The sequence below is a fragment of the Nerophis ophidion genome, linkage group LG08 (genome assembly GCF_033978795.1).
Source record: "Nerophis ophidion isolate RoL-2023_Sa linkage group LG08, RoL_Noph_v1.0, whole genome shotgun sequence".
Classification (NCBI taxonomy): Eukaryota; Metazoa; Chordata; class Actinopteri; order Syngnathiformes; family Syngnathidae; genus Nerophis; species Nerophis ophidion.
In genome coordinates this window covers 11,665,589-11,688,539 of record NC_084618.1, presented here as the reverse complement: position 1 = coordinate 11,688,539, position 22,951 = coordinate 11,665,589, and the positions used below count along the sequence as shown (strand labels likewise).

The window sequence follows — 22,951 nt, the reverse complement described above, 5'->3', positions numbered from 1 at the left end:
ATGAGTGTGTGTGTGTGTGTGTGTGTGTGTGTGTGTGTGTGTGTGTGTGTGTGTGTGTGTGTGTGTGTGTGTGTGTGTGTGTGTTGTGTGTGCTTTGTGTGTGCTTGTATTCCTACCCTTCTGGAGACATAAACAAGGAGGAGTTCCGTCCATATGAGGACCGGTAAAAATATTCAACTACAAAAAAAATTTACCAAAAGCTTAACTGTTTTATATATGCATAGTATGTATATATTATTAATGTTGTAAATACAAATATTTATATATCAAGAAAGGGTGGTCCTAAAGATGTAAGCATTTTCCGCAGGTCTCAAGAAGGTCAGAAATACACACACACACACACACACACACACACACACACATTCTTGTATTTCTGACCTTCTTGAGACCTGCGGAAAATGCTTACCTCTTTAGGACTACCCTTTCTTGATATATAAATATGTGTATTTACAACATTAATAATATATACATACTATGCAAATATAAAACAGTTAAGCTTTTAGTTAATTTTTTGTTGTTGTTGAATTTTTTACCGGTCCTCATATGGACGGAACTCCTCCCTGTTGATGTCTCCAGAAGGGTAGGAATACAAGCACACACAAAACACACACCTTGTGTGTGTGTGTGTGTGTGTGTGCGTGTGTGTGTGTGTGTGTGTGTGTGTGTGTGTGTGTGTGTGTGTGTGTGTGTGTGTGTGTGTGTGTGTGTGTGTGTGTGTGTGTAATGAACTCAGCCTGTGTATGTATATTGCTAATGTGTCCACTTCCACACACAAAGAAAGGCCTAAACACACAATCGCACACACTGCATCCCCGGTGAAATGAAATGGGCAATTTTACAGATTTGGTCTTTGTCTTGGACCGTCCCCGCTATAATTCACTGCATAATAAAACCACTACGGAGGTCATTTGAGCCAGTCTTTTAAAAAATGAGACCACGGGAGCGGAACCTCTCATGAATATGTTTGCCGTGTAGTTACCGTTCTCCCGCCTCATTCCGGACACCCAGTCGACGCATGCACCCGGTCCTCGACGCTCCGTAATCGTGTTTTAATTCCCGACCACGTCCCCGCGCCGGATTAACGTCTTCTGGTGTAATCCCAGGAAACGTGCCGTGGGGCTCACTACTCTGACTGGAGTCTGCCATCCGAAGCAGAAGGGAGTCAGTTCTTGGGTGATGTTCAGCGTTACGTGATCACGGAGTCAGTTCTTGGGTAATGGTCGATAACACCACATGGGCTCAGGAACACTTCAGAAAACCACTGTCACTAAATACAGTTCATCGCTACATCTGTAAGTGCAAGTTAAAGCTCTACTATGCATAGCCAAAGCCATTTATCAACAACATCCAGAAATGACGCCGGCTTCTCTGGGCCTGAGATCATCTAAGATGAACTTATGCAAAGTGGAAAAGTGTTCTGTGGTCTGACGAGTCCACATTTCAAATTGTTTTTGGAAATATTTGACATTGTGTCATCCAGACCAAAGTGGAAGCTAACCATCCAGACTGTTACCGACGCAAGGTTCGAAAGCCAGCATCTGTGATGGAGTGGGGGTTCGTTAGTGCCCAAGGCATGGGTAACTTACGAAACTGTGAAGGCATCACTGTAATGATACCAAGTACAACTAGATACATACTAGTATCTAGTTGATGAAGTTAAGGATTGTTTTTGGTTAGGCGAGCAAAATAGTGGTCTGTCAGCTCTTGAACGGCTGCCATCGACTTCCGAATGTGTCGCTAGACCAGAGCCACGCTTAATCCAGTCAGCAGGTGACCTGTTGGTAGGTATCTTCAAAGTCTTTGACGGAAGGAACTGCCACGCACAGAACTCGGTCTTGGGAGTCTGGCACACCTGGAGGTAATGGCCAATCAGGCTACTGTTTGTACCTGCCTCGCCCTCCAGTCAGGGCTGGACTATTGTGTGCTGTGGACTGTTTCGCTGTCTCCAGTTCTCCCTGGTTCCTTGTCTCCTGTATCCTGTTAGCTGATTCCTGTATGCTGTGGACTGTTTGTTGTCTCCGGTTCTCCTTGTTTCTTGGTATCGTGTTTCGGAGTTCCTGTTTGCCGTTTCCAGTTTGAATGTTTCCTGGTTCCTGGTTCCTGACTCCTGTTTTTCCGCATTTTCTTTGGACATTAAAATCATGTTTTTGTGCATAGAGCCTGCCATATCTGCATCTTGGGGTTTATCACCAGCAAGCGAGCAGCTAGCTAGTTTCTCAAGCTTGCTGAAGGTAAGTGACAAGTGAGCCTTTGGGTTCCTTGAACGGCTGCATTTGTCTACCGAATGTGTCACTAGACCAGTCAGCGGGTGACCTGTTGGAAGATATCTTTATAAAGTTTTCTACGGACAAAACAACCAGGGTAAAGGTAAATAAACAAGTGAGCAGCTAACTAGTTTCTCAAGCATGGTGAGGGTAAGTAACAAGTGTGCAACGGACTAGTTTCTCAAGTATGGTGAAGGTAACTGACAAGTGAGCAGGTGACTAGTTTCTCAGGCATGGTGAAGGTAACTAACAAGTGAGCAGCTAACTCGTTTTTCAAGCATGGTGCAGGTAAGTGACAAGTGAGCAGCCAACTAGTTTCTCAAGCATGGTGAAGGTAAGTGACAAGTGAGCAGCTTACTAGTTTCTCAAGCAAAATGAAGGTAAGTGACAAGTGAGGGACTGACGATTTTCTCAAGCATGGTGAAGGTAAGTGGCAAGTGAGCAGCTGACTAGTTTCTCAAGCATGGTGAAGGTAAGTGACAAGTGAGCAGCTGACTAGTTTCTCAAGCATGGTAAAGGTAAAATAAAGTTAAAGTACCAATGATTGTCTCGCACACACACACACTAGGTGTGGTGAAATATGTCCCCTGCATTTCCTCTCGTTCACCCCCCTGGGAGGTGAGGGGAGCAGTGAGCAGCAGCGGAGTCCACGCCCGGGAATCATTTTTGGGGGATTTAACCCCCAACTCCAACCTTTGAAGCTGAGTGCCAAGCAGGGAGGTAATGGGTCCCATTTTTATACTCTCTGGTATGACTCGGCCGGGATTTGAACTCACGACCTACCGATCTCTGGGCCCTCTAACCACAAGGCCAGTGAGTAGGTTCAATTGAGCAATTGACCAGTGAGCAGCTGACTAGTCTCTCAAGCATAATGGAGGTAAGTTACAAGTGAGCAGCTGACTAGTTTCTCGGCTGCCATCGTTTTCCGAATGTGTCACTGGACCAATCAGCAGGTGAGATGTTGGTAGGTATTTTCCAAGATTTTGTTGGAAATAAAAAACAGGGCGAAGGTAAGTGACAAGTGAGCAGCTGACTAGTTTCTCGGTTGCCATTGTCTCCCGAATGTGTCACTGGACCAGTCAGCAGGTGACATGTTGGTAGGCATTTTTAAAGATTTTGTTGGAAATAAAAAACAGGGTGAAGGTAAGTGACAAGTGAGCAGCTGACTAGTTTCTAGGCTGCCATCGTCTTCCCAATGTGTCACTGGACCAGTCAGCAGGTGACATGTTGGTAGGTATTTTCCAAGATTTTGTTGGAAATAAAAAACAAGGTGAAGGTAAGTGACAAGTGAGCAGCTGACTAGTTTCTCGGCTGCCATCGTCTCCCGAATGTGTCACTGGACCAGTCAGCAGGTGACATGTTGACAGGTATTTTCAAAGATTTTGTTGGAAATCAAAAACAGGGTTAAGGTAAGTGACAAGTGAGCAGCTGACTAGTTTCTCAAGCATAGTTAAGGTAAAATAAAGTTAAAGTTAAAGTACTAATGATTTTCTCGCACACACACACACTAGGTGTGGTGAAATATGTCCCCTGCATTTCCTCTCATTCACCCCCCTGGGAGGTGAGGGGAGCAGCGAGCAGCAGTGGAGTCCACGCCCGGGATTCATTTTTGGTGATTAAACCCCCAATTCCAACCTTTTGAAGCTGAGTGCCAAGCAGGGAGGTAACTGCTCCCATTTTTCGGCTCAATTGAGCAATTGACATGTGAGCAGCTGACTAGTTTCTCAAGCATAGTGGAGGTAAGTTACAAGTGAGCAGCTAACCAGTTTCTCGGCTGCCATCGTCTTCCGAATGTGTCACTGGACCAGTCAGCAGGTGACATGTTGGTAGATATATTTTTAAAGATTTTGTTGGAAATAAAAAACAGGGTTAAGGTAAGTGGCAAGTGAGCAGCTGACTAGTTTCTCAAGCATGGTTAAGGTAAAATAAAGTTAAAGTTAAAGTACTAATGATTGTCTCGCACACACACACACTAGGTGTGGTGAAATATGTCCCCTGCATTTCCTCTTGTTCACCCCCCCGGGAGGTGAGGGGAGCAGTGAGCAGCAGCGGAGTCCACGCCCGGGAATCATTTTTGGGTGATTTAACCCCCAATTCCAACTTTTTGAAGCTGACTGCTAAGCAGGGAGGTAATGGCTCCCATTTTTCGACTCAATTGAGCAATTGACAAATGAGCAGCTGACTAGTTTCTCAGGCATGGTGTTGTGTAACATTGTTTCGTCCAATTGAGCAATTGACGAGTGAGCAGCTGACTAGTTTCTCAGGCATGGTGTTGTGTAACATTGTTTCGTCCAATTGAGCAATTGACGAGTGAGCAGCTGACTAGTTTCTCAGGCATGGTGTTGTGTAACATTGTTTCGTCCAATTGAGCAATTGACGAGTGAGCAGCTGACTAGTTTCTCAGGCCATGGTGTTGTGTAACATTGTTTCGTCCAATTGAGCAATTGACGAGTGAGCAGCTGACTAGTTTCTCAGGCACGGTGTTGTGTAACATTGTTTCGTCCAATTGAGCAATTGACGAGTGAGCAGCTGACTAGTTTCTCAGGCACGGTGTTGTGTAACATTGTTTCGTCCAATTGAGCAATTGACGAGTGAGCAGCTGACTAGTTTCTCAGGCATGGTGTTGTGTAACATTGTTTTGTCCAATTGAGCAATTGACGAGTGAGCAGCTGACTAGTTTCTCAGGCACGGTGTTGTGTAACATTGTTTCGTCCAATAGAAAATGGTGAGTTTTGGGGACGCAGCGTGTTCCCTCCAAGCGGTTTCCGCGCCACCCGTCCAAAAGGTAAATCAAGTCTCGATTGATGCCTCAGACCACCGAGCGGCGGCGAGCGGCGTTCCCCCCCCCTGCTCCGTGCTTATTGAATCAACGTCTCGTCAACTAATTATATTTTTTTGCGGTTGGGGGCGATTATGACGGTGATAAACTACCCTTCATAAAAGAGCTTTGTGATGACCAGGCAGCCGGAGGGGGAGGCGGTGGGGGGGTCAGTGTACACACCAAGAAATATTCTGGTTCTTGGGGTGGGGGGGGGGTACACAACACTCCAATAAAGTCCCTCCCATTGCGTAATACAATAAGCATTTATCAGCTTGTTTTCTCCCGTAATGGCCGACTGTCGGCCGGCATCATCTCGCCCGTGCATCAGTCGCTCTGCCCCCGCCGTTTGGGGGAAGATTTTAATGTGCGCGCCGTGGGGGAGGGAATGTCATTTGTCTATTAGCTCGCACAATAAAGGCAAACATGTTCAGGAGTAATTCCTGAAGAGGAAGACCATGAAGCTGCACATCATCCATTCTGCTGATGCTGGATGGAGACTAAGCAAGTTCAGACTGCATCAGTTCCCTCCGGGTACTCCGGCTTCCTCCCACCTCCAAAGACATGCACCTGGGGATAGGCCCCTCCCTCCTCCAAAGACATGCACCTGGGGATAGGCCCCTCCCTCCTCCAAAGACATGCACCTGGGGATAGGTTGATGGGCAACACTAAATGGTCCCTAGTGTGTGAATGTTGTCTGTCTGTCTGTGTTGGCCCTGTGAAGAGGTGGCAACTTGTCCAGGGTGTACGCCGCCTTCCGCCCGATTGTAGCTGAGATGGGCTCCAGCGCCCCCCCGCCACCCCGAAAGGAATAAGCGGTAGAAAATGGATGGCTGGAACTCTCTTCTGGAGTGTTTTAGTGATCATTAACTGGAAGCAAGCTGGTGCTTCTCCTCCTCCTTCTTGTTCTTCTTCTTCTTCACCTTTTTCATTCTTGTTGTTGTTGTCCTTCTTCTTCTCGTTCTTCTTCCTCCTGTTCTATTTATTGTTGTTTTTCTTCTTCTTCTCGTTCTTCTTACTCTTTTTCTTTTTCTTGTTCTTGCTGTTCTTCTTGTTCTTGTTCTTCTTCTTCTTCTTCTTGGTCTTGTTCTTTTTCTTGTTCTTCTTGTTCTTTTTTTGTTCTTGTTCTTGTTCTTGGTCTTGTTGTTGTTGTTGTTGTTGTTTTTTATTTTTCTTCTTGGTCTTTTTTTCGTTGTTGTTGTTGTTGTTCTTCCCCTTCTTCTCCTCTTCCTTCTTGTTCTCGTTCTTCTTCCTCTCGTTCTTGTTTTTGTTCTTGTTATTATTATTGTTATGAATATTATTATTACTATTATTATTCTCCTTGTCCTCCTCCTCGTTTTTCTTGTTCTTTTTTTTCTCACTTTGTTCAGTTTTTTTCTCGTTTTTCTTCTCATTTTTGTTCTTTTTGCTCTTTATCTTATGTTTTTCATTCTACTTTTTGTTCTTCTTCCTATTATTTTCCTTTGTCTTCTTGTTCTTCTTCTTCTTATTATTATTCTTATTTGTGTTCTCCTTGTTCTTCTACTTTTCCTTCGTCTTCTTCTCCTACTTGTTTTTTTTTTTCTCGTTCTTGTTTTTCTTGTCATTTTCTTATCGATCTTTGTCTCGTTATTTTTGTTCTCGTTGTTGTCTTTCTCGTCCTGCTTCTTCTTGTTGTTCGTCTTGTTCTCGGTCATCTTCTTCTTTGCATCAGTCCATATGAGACTAGCTCGGGCCCAGCCAAGCCTGCGGCGTTTCTGGGTGTTGTTGATAAATGGCTTTGGCTTTGCATAGTAGAGATTTAACTTGCACTTACAGATGTAGCGACCGAATGTCGTTACTGACAGTGATTTTCTGAAGATTTCCTGAGCCCATGTGGTGATATCTTTTACACACTGATGTCGCTTTTTGTTGCAGTACCGCATGAGAGATCCAAGGGCACGGGCATTCAATGTTACGTGCAGTGATTTCTCCAGATTCTCTAATTCTTTTGATGATATTACAGACCGTAGATGGGGAAGTCCCTAAATTCCTTGCAATAGCTGGTTGAGAAATGTTGTTCTTAAACAATTTGCTCAGGCATTTGTTGACAAAGTGTTGACCTTCGCCCCGTCCTTGTTTGTGAATGACTGAGCATTTCTTTTACCCAATCATGGCACCAGCCTGTTCACTCGTGGTATTTTCCAAATAAGTGTTTGATGAGCGTTCCTCAACTTTCTCCCTATTTTTTGCCACTTGTGCCAGCTTTTTTTGAAAAAAAATAACAAAATTGACCAATGTGAACAGGAAATATCTTGTCTTTGCAGTCTATTCAATTAAATATAAGTTGAAAAGTATTTGCAAATCATTGTATTTTGTTTTTATTTACCATTTACACAACATGACAACTTCTCTAGTTTCAGGGTTTTGTAAATAATGCCCGGTAGTACTGACAAAAACGTTTCTTACATCAGAGTTCTCAGGAGGACATGGTTTTAAAGGAACACTACACTTTCTGGGAATGTTGCCCTTCATCACAATCCTCATGTCTGACAAGGATTGTGTGTTCTAATTTGTAAAAAAAAAAAAAAACTGCTAGCCCGAGGCAGCTTACTACTGACAGGTAATGGCGACTCGCCTATTGGTGTACAGCATGATCCTTTTATTTTTATCTTCTGATAACTCTGTTTTCAGGATACGAGAAAAAAAATGTGTGACGTTTGTTGGGCATGGTGATGCGGATGCGTTCTCTCCAGATGCAGATCGGGCTCGGACACAGCGTAAGGTAAGAAATATTGATTTATTTAAACTGAGGAACAGACTATAAACAGGAAACTTGTACCAGGCACAAAAACGCAAAGCAAAGAGCTAGCATGGGAGCTAAGAAAACACAGAAGCATATCGTGAAAGTTATTAAGAACAAAACAGGTTAACCAGAGTCGGGAATGAGCGTCGTCACTGGAACAAAACTAGGAACCGAGACCGATTGAACAGAAAAGGCAGGCTTAAATAAAGACGTCATCACAAGGCAGGTGCGCGTCACAAGCAAGGGGCAGGTGAAACTAATAAGCAACCGTGGTGACAGAACAAACAAGGAAGTGCACAAACAAACTCAAAAATCTAAACAACATATGATCCGGGCAGCGGATCATAACAAAATGTATTTTAAAATCCTGTCAAAGCGAGACATACTGTAGTAGAAAGGAGGAGGGCACAAAAAGGCAAAGCAAAGAGCTAGCATGGGAGCTAGGAAAACACAGAAGCATATCGCGAAAGCTATTAAGAACAAAACAGGTTTACCAGAGTCAGAGCGAGACATACTGTAGTAGAAAGGAGGGGGGGGGGGGGGGGGGGGGTCATTTGCTCCACTAAAACGCAGCTGACATCGTCGGTGCTGCATTGAAGGCACCCAGAATGTTGTTTAAATGAGGAGTAACTCGCGTTGTCGTTAAAGTCTGCGCTCATTTACCGGAGAGTCATTAATCTTCCTTTTCCTGGGCCTGTCCTCCTCCTCTTGCCGGGTGGTCTCCCCCGGGCTCTCATTTAGCTCCCCTCACCGTACAGAACACACGCCCGCTCCCTCGCTATCCACCTCGCTCTCGCCGAGTCGACTGGGAGCGAGACGGAAACGGGGGTTGGAAGTGAGTGTCACCGGTTGTCGCGAATACCGCCACCGACCTGCAAACACCAAGTCGGGCTTTTATTTTGTTGCCTTTTTAAACATTAAGGAGCAAATTAGATGATGCAAAACAGGAAGTGGCTCTGTTTTGGTGAACAAAGACAATTCGCACATTTTGCAAAAAAATCCAACTTTGGGGGCCAAAGAAAGTGGCGAGTGCCAGCATTTTAATAAAGAAGGTAAGGAACGCGTTCAAATCCGACAACTGGTAGCATACAGAATACAATGAATTGAATAGACTGTAAAAACAAGATAATTAACGTTCACACTGGTCAATGTTGTTATTTTTTTCTTTTAAAAAAAAGCTGGCACAAGTGGCAAAAAAGATGGACAAAGTTGAGGAATGCTCATCAAACACTTATTTGGAACATCTCATGGGTGAACAGGCTAATTGGGAATAGGTTGGGTATAAAAGCAGCTTCCATGAAATGCTCACTCATTCACAAACAAGGACAGGGTGAGGGTCACCACTTTGTCAACAAATGCCTGAGCAAATTGTTTAAGAACAACATTTCTCAACCAGATGTTGCAAGGAATTTAGGCATTTCCCCATCTACGGTTCGTATTATCATCAAAAGGGTTAGAGAATCTGGAGAAATCACTGCACGTAGCATTAAATGCCCGCAACCTTGGATCCCTCAGACGGTGCTGCATCAAAAAGCGGTATCAATGTGTAAAGGATATCACCACCGGGGCTCAGGAACACGTCAGAAAACCACTGTCAGTAACTACAGTCGGTCGCTACATCTGTAAGAGCAAGTTAAAACTCTACTATGCAAAGCCAAAGCCATTTATCAACAACACCCAGAAACGCCGCCGGCTTGGCTGGGCCCGAGTTCGTCTCAGATGGATTGATGCAAAGAAGAAGATAACCGAGAACAAGACGAACAACAAGGAGAAGCAGGACGAGAAAGACAACAACGAGAACAAAAATAACAAGACAAAGATCGATAAGAAAATGACAAGAAAAACAAGAACGAGAAAAACAAACAGGTAGGAGAAGAAGAGGAAGAAAAAGAAGAAGAACAAGAATAATAATAAGAACAACAAGAAGACAACGGAAAAGAATAGGAAGAACAAAAAGTAGAAGAAAAATAAGATAAAGAAAAAAAAGAAGAGCAATAAGAACGTTGAAAAATGTGAAAAATGGAATAAACGAGCAAACAGGTGTGTGAAGGTTTCGTTGTGGGTGGGGTTGTCAGTGGACCGACAGATTTAACAAGTCTTTTATTTTGATATATTTGCTATGGGCAATGTCACCAGCCGCTTCCTTCTCCCTCGCGTGTGTCTTCCCCTCTTCTCTCCGCCTCCCGCTTATGGCCTCGGATCCTGCTGAGAAACGGAGACAGGTGATTAGAATAACCAGTCCCAGCTGGGCAATCCACTCCCCTTTCAGCTGCTGCCGTTCCTGCATTATTCGTTGATAAATGGTTGTGGCTTTGCATAGTAGAGTTTTAACTTGCACTTACAGATGTACCGACCGACTGTAGTTACCGACAGTGGTTTCCTTGAGTCTTCCTGAGCCCATGTGGTGATATCCTTTACACACAGATGTGTCTTTATGATGCAGTACTGCCTAAGGCAGGGGTAGGGAACTTCTGGCTCGCGAGCCAGATGTGGCTCTTTTGATGACTGCATCTGGCTCTCGGATAAATCTGAGCTGACATTGCTTAACAGGATAAGTAATGAATGTTTCCGCTTGTAATCACAGTGTTAAAAATGACGTTCAAAATATAAAACGTTCTCATGCTTTTTTATGTTCAAGAAGTTGCGTTAATGGTAAAAAGGTATTTATTTATTATTGGTTAGTGTGGGGCTTGCCCTCCTGGGGGTCCTTCAGACCACCAAGCACCGACATGAGAGCCTGTTTCAGGGTTGCAATATTGTTATATTTTTCAATAAGTCTCTCAGTTGCTTTCCAGCAGATGTATTTTTCTCTTTCGTTCTCGCTCGCCGCTCTGGCTCCAGCTCCAACCCCGTCTCTCCTCCTGGCTGCTGCTTATAACAGAGCGACAGGTGATTAGATAACAAGGCCCAGCTGGGCCATCTACGCACCTGTCGCTGATTTCGAGGCCGGTCCTGGCAACGCCCCGCTTCGCTGCAGGCCCGCAGGCCACGCCCCCTCCACAGTTAGCTTCAGAATAACAATGTTATTACAAAGAATCAGAGACCTATTGTACTTTAAAAATGTTGGTCTTACTTAAAAATGCACACGTTTAGTTGTGTTCAGTGTTAAAAAAAAATACTGTATATTCTCTGACGGAAATACATTTTAAAATATTTGGCTTCTTGGCTCTTCCAGCCAAAAAGGTTCCCGACTCCTGGGCTAAGGGATCGAGGATCCATAATATAACGGCTTACTTGCAGTGATTTCTCCAGAATCTCGGAACCTTTTGATGATAATACGGACCGTAGATGGTGAAATTCCTAAATTCCTTGCAACGGCTGGTTGAGAAATCAATCAATCAATCAATCAATGTTTATTTATATAGCCCCAAATCACAAATATCTCAAAGGACTGCACACATCATTACGACTACAACATCCTCGGAAGAACCCACAAAAGGGCAAGGAAAACTCACACCCAGTGGGCAGGGAGAATTCACATCCAGTGGGACGCCAGTGACAATGCTGACTATGAGAAACCTTGGAGAGGACCTCAGATGTGGGCAACCCCCCCCCCCCCCCCCTCGAGGGGACCAAAAGCAATGGATGCCGAGCGGGTCTAACATGATACTGTGAAAGTTCAATCCATAGTGGCTCCAACACAGCCGCGAGAGTTCAGTTCAAAGCGGATCCAAGACAGCAGCGAGAGTCCCGTGCACAGGAAACCATCTCAAGCGCAGGCGGATCAGCAGCGTAGAGATGTCCCCAACCGATACACAGGCAAGCGGTCCATCCTGGGTCCCGACGAGCGGTCCATCCTGGGTCTCGACTCTGGACAGCCAGTACTTCATCCATGGTCATCGGACCGGACCCCCTCCACAAGGGAGGGGGGACATAGGAGAAAGAAAAGAAGCGGCAGATCAACTGGTCTAAAAAGGAGGTATATTTAAAGGCTAGGGTATACAGATGAGTTTTAAGGTGAGACTTAAATGCTTCTACTGAGGTAGCATCTCGAACTGTTACCGGGAGGGCATTCCAGAGTACTGGAGCCCGAACGGAAAACGCTCTATAGCCCGCAGACTTTTTTTGGGCTCTAGGAATCATTAATAAGCCGGAGTCCTTTGAACGCAGATTTCTTGCCAGGACATATGGTACAATACAATCGGCAAGATAGGATGGAGCTAGACCGTGTAGTATTTTATACGTAAGTAGTAAAACCTTAAAGTCACATCTTAAGTGCACAGGAAGCCAGTGCTGGTGAGCCAGTATAGGTATATATGTATGTATATATGTATATAAAGGTATATACAGTATAGGTATATATGTATGTATATATGTATATAAAGATATATACAGTATAGGTATATATGTATGTATATATGTATATAAAGGTATATACAGTATAGGTATATATGTATGTATATATGTATATAAAGGTATATACAGTACAGGCGTAATGTGATCAAACTTTCTTGTTCTTGTCAAAAGTCTAGCAGCCGCATTTTGTACCAACTGTAATCTTTTAATGCTAGACATGGGGAGACCCGAAAATAATACGTTACAGTAATCGAGACGAGGCGTAACAAACGCATGGATAATGATCTCGGCGTCTTTAGTGGACAAAATGGAGCGAATTTTAGCGATATTACGGAGATGAAAGAAGGCCGTTTTAGTAACGCTTTTAATGTATGACTCAAAGGAGAGAGTTGGGTCGAAGATAATACCCAGATTTTTTACCGAGTCACCCTGTTTTATTATTTGGTTGTCAAATGTTAAAGTTGTATTATTAAATAGAGGTCGGTGTCTAGCAGGACCGATAATCAGCATTTCCGTTTTTTTGGCGTTGAGTTGCAAAAAATTAGCGGACATCCATTGTTTAATTTCATTAAGACACGCCTCCAACTGACTACAATCCGGCGTGTTGGTCAGCTTTAGGGGCATGTAGAGTTGGGTGTCATCAGCATAACAGTGAAAGCTAACACCGTATTTGCGTATGATGTCACCCAGCGGCAGCATGTAGATGCTGAAGAGTGCAGGGCCAAGGACCGAACCCTGGGGAACTCCACACGTTACCTTGACATAGTCCGAGGTCATACTGTTACGGGAGACGCACTGCATCCTGTCAGTAAGATAAGAAATGTTGTTCTTTAACGATTTGCTCAGGCATTTGTTGACAAAGTGGCGACCCCTCCCCCCGTCCCTTGTTTGTGAACGACTGTTCACCTGTGGCATGTCTCAAATAAGCGTTTGATGAGCATTCCTCAACTTTCTCAGTCTTTTTTGCCACTTGTGCCAGCTTTTTTTTTTTAAACATGTTGCAGGCATCCAATTCCAAATGAGCTAATATTTTGCAAAAAATAACAAAAAAAAGGGCACCGTCATGTTTTTTTTTTCTCGGCAGACAGATATTTCCACTTCCTGCTACGCTAATGATCCCCATGACTTGAGTGCCCTGGAGCAACGCCGGCGATAATACACGAGCGCCTTTCCGAGAGGTTTAAATCTCCGCTCCTTTCAAGGCCGTTTCGGGCTAATTAACGCGCGGCCGACTGTTTGCTGAGGAATGCGCTCTAATGGCCTCCTCGGGGCGGCGGCTTTCACAATAAACGTAATTATCAGAGAACGGCGAGGTCAGCGGGGGGGGGGGCTCATTGTTTCCATTTGCAGCCGCCTTTATTCTCCCGCCTCATTGATCGGCCCTCGCCAACCGCCGCGTTGATTGGGCGGCGGTTGATTATCATTTGAAGAAAAAAAATAAAAATAAAAGTGATTGAACTTCGGAAAGGTCGCAAAAGCTGCGGGGTTCTCGTAAACAAGAGCAATTATTGCGGGGAAAGCGAAAAGGACGAGTTGGCATTTTTAAATCGACATCGAGCGATTGTCGGCGGCACTTTTTTCGGTGTTTTTATTTATTTCACGAAACCCAAAAGCAGTGAAGTTGTCACGTTGTGTAAAAGGAAACTAAAAACAGAATAGTGAATTAAATTTATATAGCGCTTTTCTCAAGTGACTCAAAGCGCTTTACATTGTGAAACCCAATATCTAAGTTACATTTAAAGCAGTGTGGGTGGCACTGGGAGCAGGTGGGTAAAGTGTCTTGCCCAAGGACACAACGGCAGTGACTAGGATGGCACCAGCGGGAATCGAACCTGCAACCCTCAAGTTGCTGGCACGGCCGCTCTACCAACCGAGCTATGCCGCCACAATCCTTTTTCAAGTTATATTCGGTTAAATATTTTATGCTGAAACTGGTAAAGTCGTTATTTTTTGCAAATTTTAGCTCATCTGGAATTGGGTGCCTGCAAAATGTTTCAAAAAAGCTGGCACAAGTGGCAAAAAAGACTGAGAAAGTTGAGGAATGCTCATCAAACACTTATTTGGAACATCCCACAGGTGAACTGTGACTAACCCCAAGATGCAGGCATTGAACAGGAAAACAGGATTGAATTGAAATATTGGAATAAGAACAAACAAAAGGGAACCAACGAAGGATGTGCACGAGGCGGAAAAAAAAAAAAAAGGTCTTTAGCATGGACGCTAGCAAGAAACAAAAAGGGGCCTAGCGTGGAAGCTAGCGGGTAGCAAACAGGAAAACAGAAGTGGTTACTTGTACAGTGAAAACAAAACGGAAGAAGGTACAAATAGGAGCGGGCTGATTGACACCAGGTGTGGCCAGGTGCCCATCGGCCGCAGCTGAGGGGACACAGCACTCAGGGAGACAAACAGGAAGCTAGAGTGAAAACAAAATGGAAGCAGGGAACAAAATACAGTAAGCTACAAACAGATACCGAAAGTTAGCTTACCGCTACGCTGCAATGACTCGACATAAAACCACACGACAGGAGCGACAATACGGAAGTCATCGACAAGACAAATCAATAATCCAGCACTGACTGGAAGACAAAGCAGGTACAAATAGGAGCGGGCTGATTGACACCAGGTGTGGCCAGCACTCAGGGAAACAAACAGGAAGCTGAAGCAAAATAAGAGTGCCGACAGGAACTAAGGACAGGAAATACTAAACACACAGAGGAAAAACTAAAACACAAACAAACTGCCAGTGACAAGCCTGACATGAACAGGCTAATTGAGACCTGGCGGGTGCCATGATTGGGTATAAAAACAGCTTCCGTGAAATGCTCAAACAAGGATGCGGCGAGGGTCATCACTTTGTCAACAAATGTCGGAGCAAAATTGTCCAATGGTTTAAGAACATTTCTCAATCACCTGTTGCAAGGAATTTGTAAGTGCAAGTTAAAACTTTGCTATGCAAAGCCAAAAAGTCATTTATCAACAACACCCGGAAACATTGTTAAAAGGAAAGGCCATGTAACACAAAGGTAAAAAAAGTTCTATGTGACAACTTTTTTGCAATGTGTTGCTGCCATTTAATTCTAATTCAATGATTACTATAGCTCTTTGAGAAATGTTTATTATTTATCATTATTTACTAGACAAAACCCAAAAGCAATTAAGTTGTCACGTTGTGTAAATGGTCAATAAAAACAGAATACAATGATTTGAAAATTATTTTTCTAACTATATACAATTGAATTGGCTGCAAAACCAAGATATTTGCCATTCAAACTGGTAAATTTCGCTATTTTTACCAAACCTTTGATCCCTTAGGCGGTATTGCATTGAAAAGCGACATCGGTGTGTAAAGGATATCACCACATGGGCTCAGGAACACTTCAGAAAACCACTGTCAGTAACTACAGTCGGTCGCTACATCTGCAAGTGCAAGTTAAAACTCTACTATGCAAAGCCAAAGCCAATTATCAACAACACCCAGAAACGTTGTTAAATAGGAAAGCCCATGTAATACAGTGGTAAATATGCCCCTGCATGCATCAAATACCAAATTATAATACTCTGGGGTGTGCACCTGAACAATTTGCTTGGTATGCTCGAAACAACAAAATATGACCGGGGTGTATACCTACAAAATTAGCTAAAAAAAGAAAAAGCATACTAACGTTGACATGTTGTATTCCTGATAAATGATCTAAAAAAAAAAGACTAGCGTGTTAACATGCTAACTCTAATATGCATCAAGTACCAACAATGTTTTACTGTGCGGTGTCTACCTAAAAAAGTTGTTTAAAATTCTAGCATGGAAACAATAGCATGCTTCAAGTACCAAAATATGACTATGGTGTATAACTACAGAATTGCAAAAAAAAATTTTAAATCATAAAAAAAATGATAGCATACATGCTAATAGTGACAAATGTTTGACACTGAGGTGTATGTCTGCTAAAACATTTTAAAAAGCTATCATGCTAATATTAGCATGCTAAAATACTAACTATAACATTCATCAAATACCAAAATACAATACTCTGAGGTGTGCTTAAAACACCAAAATATGACCAACAAAAATAAATTGGGAAAAAAAAACCTAGCATACTAACGTTAGCATGCTAAAAGGTAGTATTTGTCAACTAAAACAAAAATTTAACGCTGAGGTGTATATCTGCAAACTGTACTATGCTAACAGGCTAACAATAGCATCCTTATAGTTAGCATCAGTGAAATGTCACAAATATATGACACAAAGGTGTATTCCTGCTAAAACATTTTAAAAAGCTAGCAAGCTAATGTTAGCATGCTAAAATGCTATCTATAACATTCATCAAATACCAAAAAACAATACTCTCAGGTGTGCTTAAAACACCAAAATTTAACCAACAAAAATTAATTGGGGAAAAAAAACCTAGCATACTAACATTACCATGCTAAAAGGTAGTATTTGTCATGTAAAACAAACATTTGACCCTGAGGTGTATACCTGCAAACTGTACTATGCTAACATGCTAACAATAGCATCCTTACAGTTAGCATCAGTGAAATGTCACAAACATATGACACTAAGGTGTATTTCTGATAAAACATTTTAAAAAGCTAGCATGCCATTGTTAGCGTGCTAAAATTCCAATTGTAACATGCATCAAGAACCAAAATATAATACTCTGAGGTGTGCTTAAAACACCAAAATATAACTTACAAAATTAGATTGAAAAAAAAAGCTAGCATACAAACTTTAGCATGCTAAAATATAGCATTTCTCAAGTAAACAAATTTTTTATGCTGAGGTTTGTACGTGCAAACAGTACTATGCTAACATGCTAACAATAGCCTGCTTACAGTTAGCATCAGTGAAATGTCAAAAATATATGACACTGGGGTGTATTTCTGCTAAAACATTTTAAAAAGCTAGCATGCTAATGTTAGCATGCCAAAATGCTAATTGTAACATGCATCAAATACCAAAATATAATACTTTGAGGTGTGCTTAAAACACCAAAATATGACCTACAAAAATTGTTTTGAAAAAAAAAAAATAGAATACTAACATTAGCATGCTAAAAGGTAGGATTTGTCAAGTAAAACAAACATTTGACGCTTAAGTGTATACCTGGAAACAGTACTATGCTAATATGCTAATTATAGCACGCTTACAGTTGGCATCAGTGAAATGTCAAAAATATATTACACTGAGGTGTTTTTATGCTGTATTTTTGCCAAAACTAGCATGCTAAAATGCGAACTGTAACATGCATAAAACACCAAAATGTAATACTCTGAGGTGTGCTTAAAATACCAAAATATGACCTACAAAATTAGATTCAAAAACAAAACCAAAAAAAAAAAAACTAGCATACTAACGTTAGCATGCTTGGAGGTAGCATTTGTCAAGTAAACAAATATTTGATGCTGAGGTGTATACCTGCAACCAGTACTATGCTAACATGCTAAAAATTACATGCTTACAGTTAGCGTTAGTAAAATGTCAAAAATGTATGACACTGAGGTGTATTTCTGCCCAAAAACTTTTTAGAAAGCTAGCAAGCTAATGTAAGCATGTAAAAATGCTAACTAAAAAGTGCATCAAATACCAATATATAATACTCTGAGGTGTGCTTAAAACACCAAAATATGACCTACAAAATCAGATTAAAAAATAAAAAAACTAGCATACTAATATTAGCATGCTAAAAGGTAGCATTTGGCAAGTAAACCAATATTTGACGCTGAGGTGTATACCTGCTAACATGTTAACAATCGCATGCTTACAGTTAACATCAGTGAAATGTAAAAAATAAATGACACTAAGGTGTATTTCTACTAAAACGTTTTAAAAAGCTAATGTGCTAATGCTAGCATGCTAAAATGCCAACTGTAACATGTATTAATACCAAAATAAATATGACTGAATTAGATTAAAAAAATAAAATATAAAATCAAGGTAGCATACTAATGTTAGCATGCTAAAAGGTAGCGTTTGTCAAGTAAACAAATATTTGACGCTCTAGCTGTAAAATTAGCCAAAAAGCTAATATTAGAGTACTATTAATTGGGCTGTAAAAAAATCGCCACGGTCCCCAAATAGGCCCCGGGTCTCAGTTTGCACACCGCCGGTGTAGCAGATTCTGGAAGAGAATGTGCAGTCAGGGGAGCTGTTCCCCAGACTTAAAAAGGGCCACGACCCCCGAGGCCTCACAGTGGGGGGGCGTGCACAAATGAGTGGCATGATGGGTAAATACTCCCACCTGCGCTTATCAGAAGCGGCGTCAGATCTCACCAACAGCTGAGGAGTTACAAGCATGGATGACAGGCGAGCGTCTGAGCTTTTGGGACGGCGGGGGCCTGGGGGGGGTCTTTTTAAAACATCGATTTTTACCATGTTCAGTCCCCCTCATTTGCTCCGCCCCCGCCTTCCCGCGGCTTTAATGAACCTCGCCGCGGTGTTCCCTGCGCTCCTACGTGACGACGGGAGATGAATACAGGAAGCGGCGTGCTGCAGTTCACATATCGCCCGTCCCCCGAATATACTTATTCCACTTGTGTAATCCTGAGTGACGAGCAGACAGGTGCGCGGGGAGGAAAGGCGACGGATGAAGGACTACCTCTGTTAGCCACAGCTAGCTAGACACAGCAGAGGTATCAAAACATGAAATGATGCGGACATATTTGTTACTCAATACTTTGGCCTTGGAGAAGAATGCCACGATGATTATTTGATGCTTGTTTGTATTGACGAGTGTGCATTTTTTTTTTTTACACTGCAATTGTGTTCAATTATTATTACCTATTTCCTAGCTTGTGTGCTATTGTGTGCTTAGCTGTTGCATAGCTGCAAGGTCCTGGTAGCCTACAGCCTCGCATGATGGCCCTTTTGTAAATGGTTCGATTTAAGTAGAGGAAAAGACAAACGGATCAGACCAATGTTCGGTATTGAAATGTCAACATTTATTGCACACATCAGACTATTGTTTATTTGGTTAGTGTACCCACCTGCTGCCGACACTAATCACGCCCTTTTTGTACCCAGTCTTGCCGTCCACTCGCCACGGGTCCAGCGACATTTTACATTCCTTTTTCTTTATCATGTTAACAACTGATTACTCACAACTGTACGCTATTTTTTAAAGCTAGTTTAGCGATTAGCAGCCCTTCATGTCTGCTTTTGTTGGTTCGTACTCGGTGTGTAACTCATCCTCCAACCCACCTGCAATCACGCCCTTTTTGTACCCGGTCTTACCGTCCACTCAGCACAGGTCCAGTGGCATTTTACGTTCCTTTTTCTACAGTAAGACGTTCTTGTGGCTGACTTTTAAGTGCGTCCTGTCATCTTAGACATTTCTACTTCTAAATGTCCTGTTAACTGATTACTCACAACTGTAACGCTATTTTTTTAAAGCTAGTTTAGCGATTAGCAGCCCGTCCTGTCTGCTTCTGTTTGTTCCTACTCAGTGTGTAACTTGTCCTCCAACCCGCCAGCGATAATAGTATTTGTAAGAAATGTTTCCTTGCCAGACTCTTGTTTATTTGGTTGGTGTACCCACCTGCTGCTGACACCGATCACACCCCTTTTGTACCCGGTCTTGCGGTCCACTCGGCGCGGATCCAGCTGCGTTTTACGTTCCTTTTTCTATGGTAAGACTTTATTTTGGTTCTCCGGCAAGGGTTTTGTTTGGCGAAAAAAAGTTTTGTACCAAGCCACGCCCACGTCTTATGGCGTGGGCAAATTTCCTTTGCAATTTATCATCGTCCAGCAGTCCGGAGTCTGTCGTTTTAATCGCAACTCTTTTGGTCCAAGCCCCGACGAGGAGTTTTTGAAAGTGTAACCCCTGTTATTGGTGCTCTTTTCCGCCTTGGACGCTCAGTACATACACCAGACTCTTGTTTATTGGATTAGTGTCCCCACCTGCTGCCGACACTAATCACTAATCTTTTGTACCCGGTCTTGCCCTCCACTCAGCACGGTTCCAGCGACAATTTGCGTTCCTTTTTCTCCTTTAAGACTTTCTTGTGGTTCTCTCGCGACTCATTCGGTCCAAGTCCCAAGGAGAAGTTTGTGAAAGTCCAACCCCTGTTTTTTGGCCTAAAACTGATTGAGGGAAACCAAGATGCCCGACTTACATATATGTTCACGTAACTCTTGTCATCTTAGACGTTTTAGCGATTTCTGGTGGCAGAGGCTATTTTTTATTTATTTTGGTCTAATTTTCAAGGGGGCGCTAGAGAGTCAATTTTGAAATTTCGTGTTCCAGACTTTTTTTCTTCAATATAAAAACTGGCACTTTTTCAGAAGTGCCCTCAAAAATGTGATCAAAGTAGGAGAATAATATTTAAAAAAAGCAATTTCACTATTTTTTTGTTTTTATTGGATAGTGAAGTGCAGTACTCACAGGCTCCATCTAGTGGTGCGCCAAAGAATCACTTGATTAAAGTACATTTTTTTATGTTCCTCTATTCAAACAGTGTTGCTGTTTAAACTGTGTGTAATGTTACAGTGGCCAAAATATCAAATATACTTGTTAAATAATACCATTGCCTATTTTTATTGAATACTTAGGCCTACTATGCTACTGTATTTTAATGTTGGTCAGCGTGTTGGTACTTGGAGAGGCAAGTGTTAGCAATGGCTAGCAAGTGACGTTGACAAAGTGACTGAGGCCAAAGTAAAACTTTTACTCCCCGGTAAGTCGTCGCTGTCGGTGTTCCAGCAGCCACCGACGCAGCGGAGGAGATTAATGCCTGAGGGAGGAAGCGAGCGCAGGCTGCGTTTGGCCAGATAAATGAAGGCGCAGGCGGCGTTTAAGCGGCCATTATTAATATTTTCATATTGCCACAACCTGCAAAGGAGAGCTGTTGCTCAGTGTCACCGAACCCGGGTGGAAATGTGCTGACTCTGCAGTTTCTTTCAGGGCCATGGCGATGCAGATTCGTGCCGGGCTCCGCGTCAACTCTGCGACCTTTTCCGACCCCGTCTCGATGAAAAGACGGCGTGGCGAGCATACTTCCCATTGCTTGTCTGCCGACACACGGCCACCTGACCGGAAGTGCTAGAGTTTTAGTAGTCCTGCACACTTAATGCTACACCGCAAGGAGGATGTGAGACCTTTGAAGTGGAAAACTGTAGTTTGGACAAAAGACGTTTCACTTTTGTTTGAGCTGCCATATATGGGCAGATAGGCTTTGAAAGTCTCCTGACTTTCTTTAAACGATCTTCAAACAGCTACGTGTCTCCGACAACACCGATATCAAACTCAAGGCCCGGGGGCCGGATCTGGTCCGCCCCGTCATTCAATGTGGTCTGCCAAATATTAGCAATGAATTAAAGAATTTTAACCTTGATTTTTTTTTTTTTATAATAATTCAGTCCAATCCGTTCACAGTTTATTCAAGATTCCTGTACGACAACTCAAAAACTGATGAAAAATAAATGTTGAGACATTAAATACAATTTTAACTCAATTATAAAACATTATATATATATAATATGTATATATGTATATATAGTATATATATATATTTATAAAAAAAATTAGTCAGGTTTCTGTGGTTATCTGTTAAACAGTGCTCAATACTGGGGTAGAGAGGTAAAAAATCCCTGAAGAGCAGTGAATGGCTTGTAGGGATGTGTGTGTGTATGTGTATATATCTGTATTAATGGTGTATATATATATATATATATATATATATATATAATATATATATATATATATATATATATATATATATATATATATATATATATATATATATATATATATATATATATACATATGTATATATATATGTATATGATCCAATTAAATTGCAAATGAAAACACAGCTTTACCATTTAAATGTAGTCATAATTTATTTGCTTAATACTTCTTCTGCTTGTTTGATATTGACATTACTGCCACAAGTGGTGAAAAGGTGTAATACAACCAAATACGGAACACAACTGAGATACATTTTCGGTGCGGGCCCAACAACATTTCAGAAACCCTGAGTCAGGACATCCTCCATTCATCCCACAATGGATGAACAGGTTCAGTGGCGCCCTTTTACATACAGCCACAAATGCACAACACAAAGAAAAACCTAAAAAGTAGTTATACTGTAAATAATAAATCACACCGAACATTAGCACAGTTTCATGTCATTCATATCCAGAACTCAAAGTTTGAGGTAACTCAGGTAGACATTGACCCAAATTAACACCTGATGTTTCTCCGGAAAGACGTAGAAAATCCAAGGTTTGAGTGAAGTTTGATTCCCACTACATAACATGAAAGCGTGACGCTGCAACATCTGCCTGGTAGAACGGAAAGAAGAGTTAGATATTCACTTACACAATCCCAGCCAGCCCGCAGGGTTCTCACGTGAACCCCCCAAAAAAATCAGTCATGCGGTCTCATTATCGCTGGCCCACATGGTCACCAGCAGCAGCACCAGGACCAGTATCATCAGCAGACAAAGGCTGGCCTGTGTCGCCATGTTTGCTTACTCCCCTCTCATTAGACGTCCACACCGACGGGTCCTTTTTTTTTCTCTTTCCCCCGCGCCGTGGACGTTTTTTTTGACTTGTTATGGCAGCCGCGGCGCGGGGTTTTTTTTAGAGGTACAGGCGGCGCTGGGATCTGACACATGTAAACGCCACGTGTCAAAATGTTTGCATCGAACTCGAACCGACGACTTGATGAGTCCTGGAGTGTGAATTACTGGCTTGTGCCTTTCCTGTCCTGTAGGGCAACTTTTTTTCAGTGATGTACCCCCTTTGAACATTTTTTTTTATTCAAGTACCCCCTAATCAGAGCAAAGCATTTTTGTTTGAAAAAAATA

The 22,951-nt window shown here is 42.4% G+C and overlaps 1 long non-coding RNA gene across 1 annotated transcript; it reads right to left on the bottom strand.

The window, feature by feature from the left end:
- Positions 1-9,931: 9,931 nt before the first annotated feature.
- LOC133557021 (uncharacterized) lies at positions 9,932-22,643 on the bottom strand. Its single transcript, XR_009807648.1, has 2 exons — positions 22,462-22,643; positions 9,932-10,051 (listed from the first exon to the last, which is right to left on the bottom strand). It is a non-coding gene; the product is annotated as an uncharacterized LOC133557021 (long non-coding RNA).
- Positions 22,644-22,951: the final 308 nt, after the last annotated feature.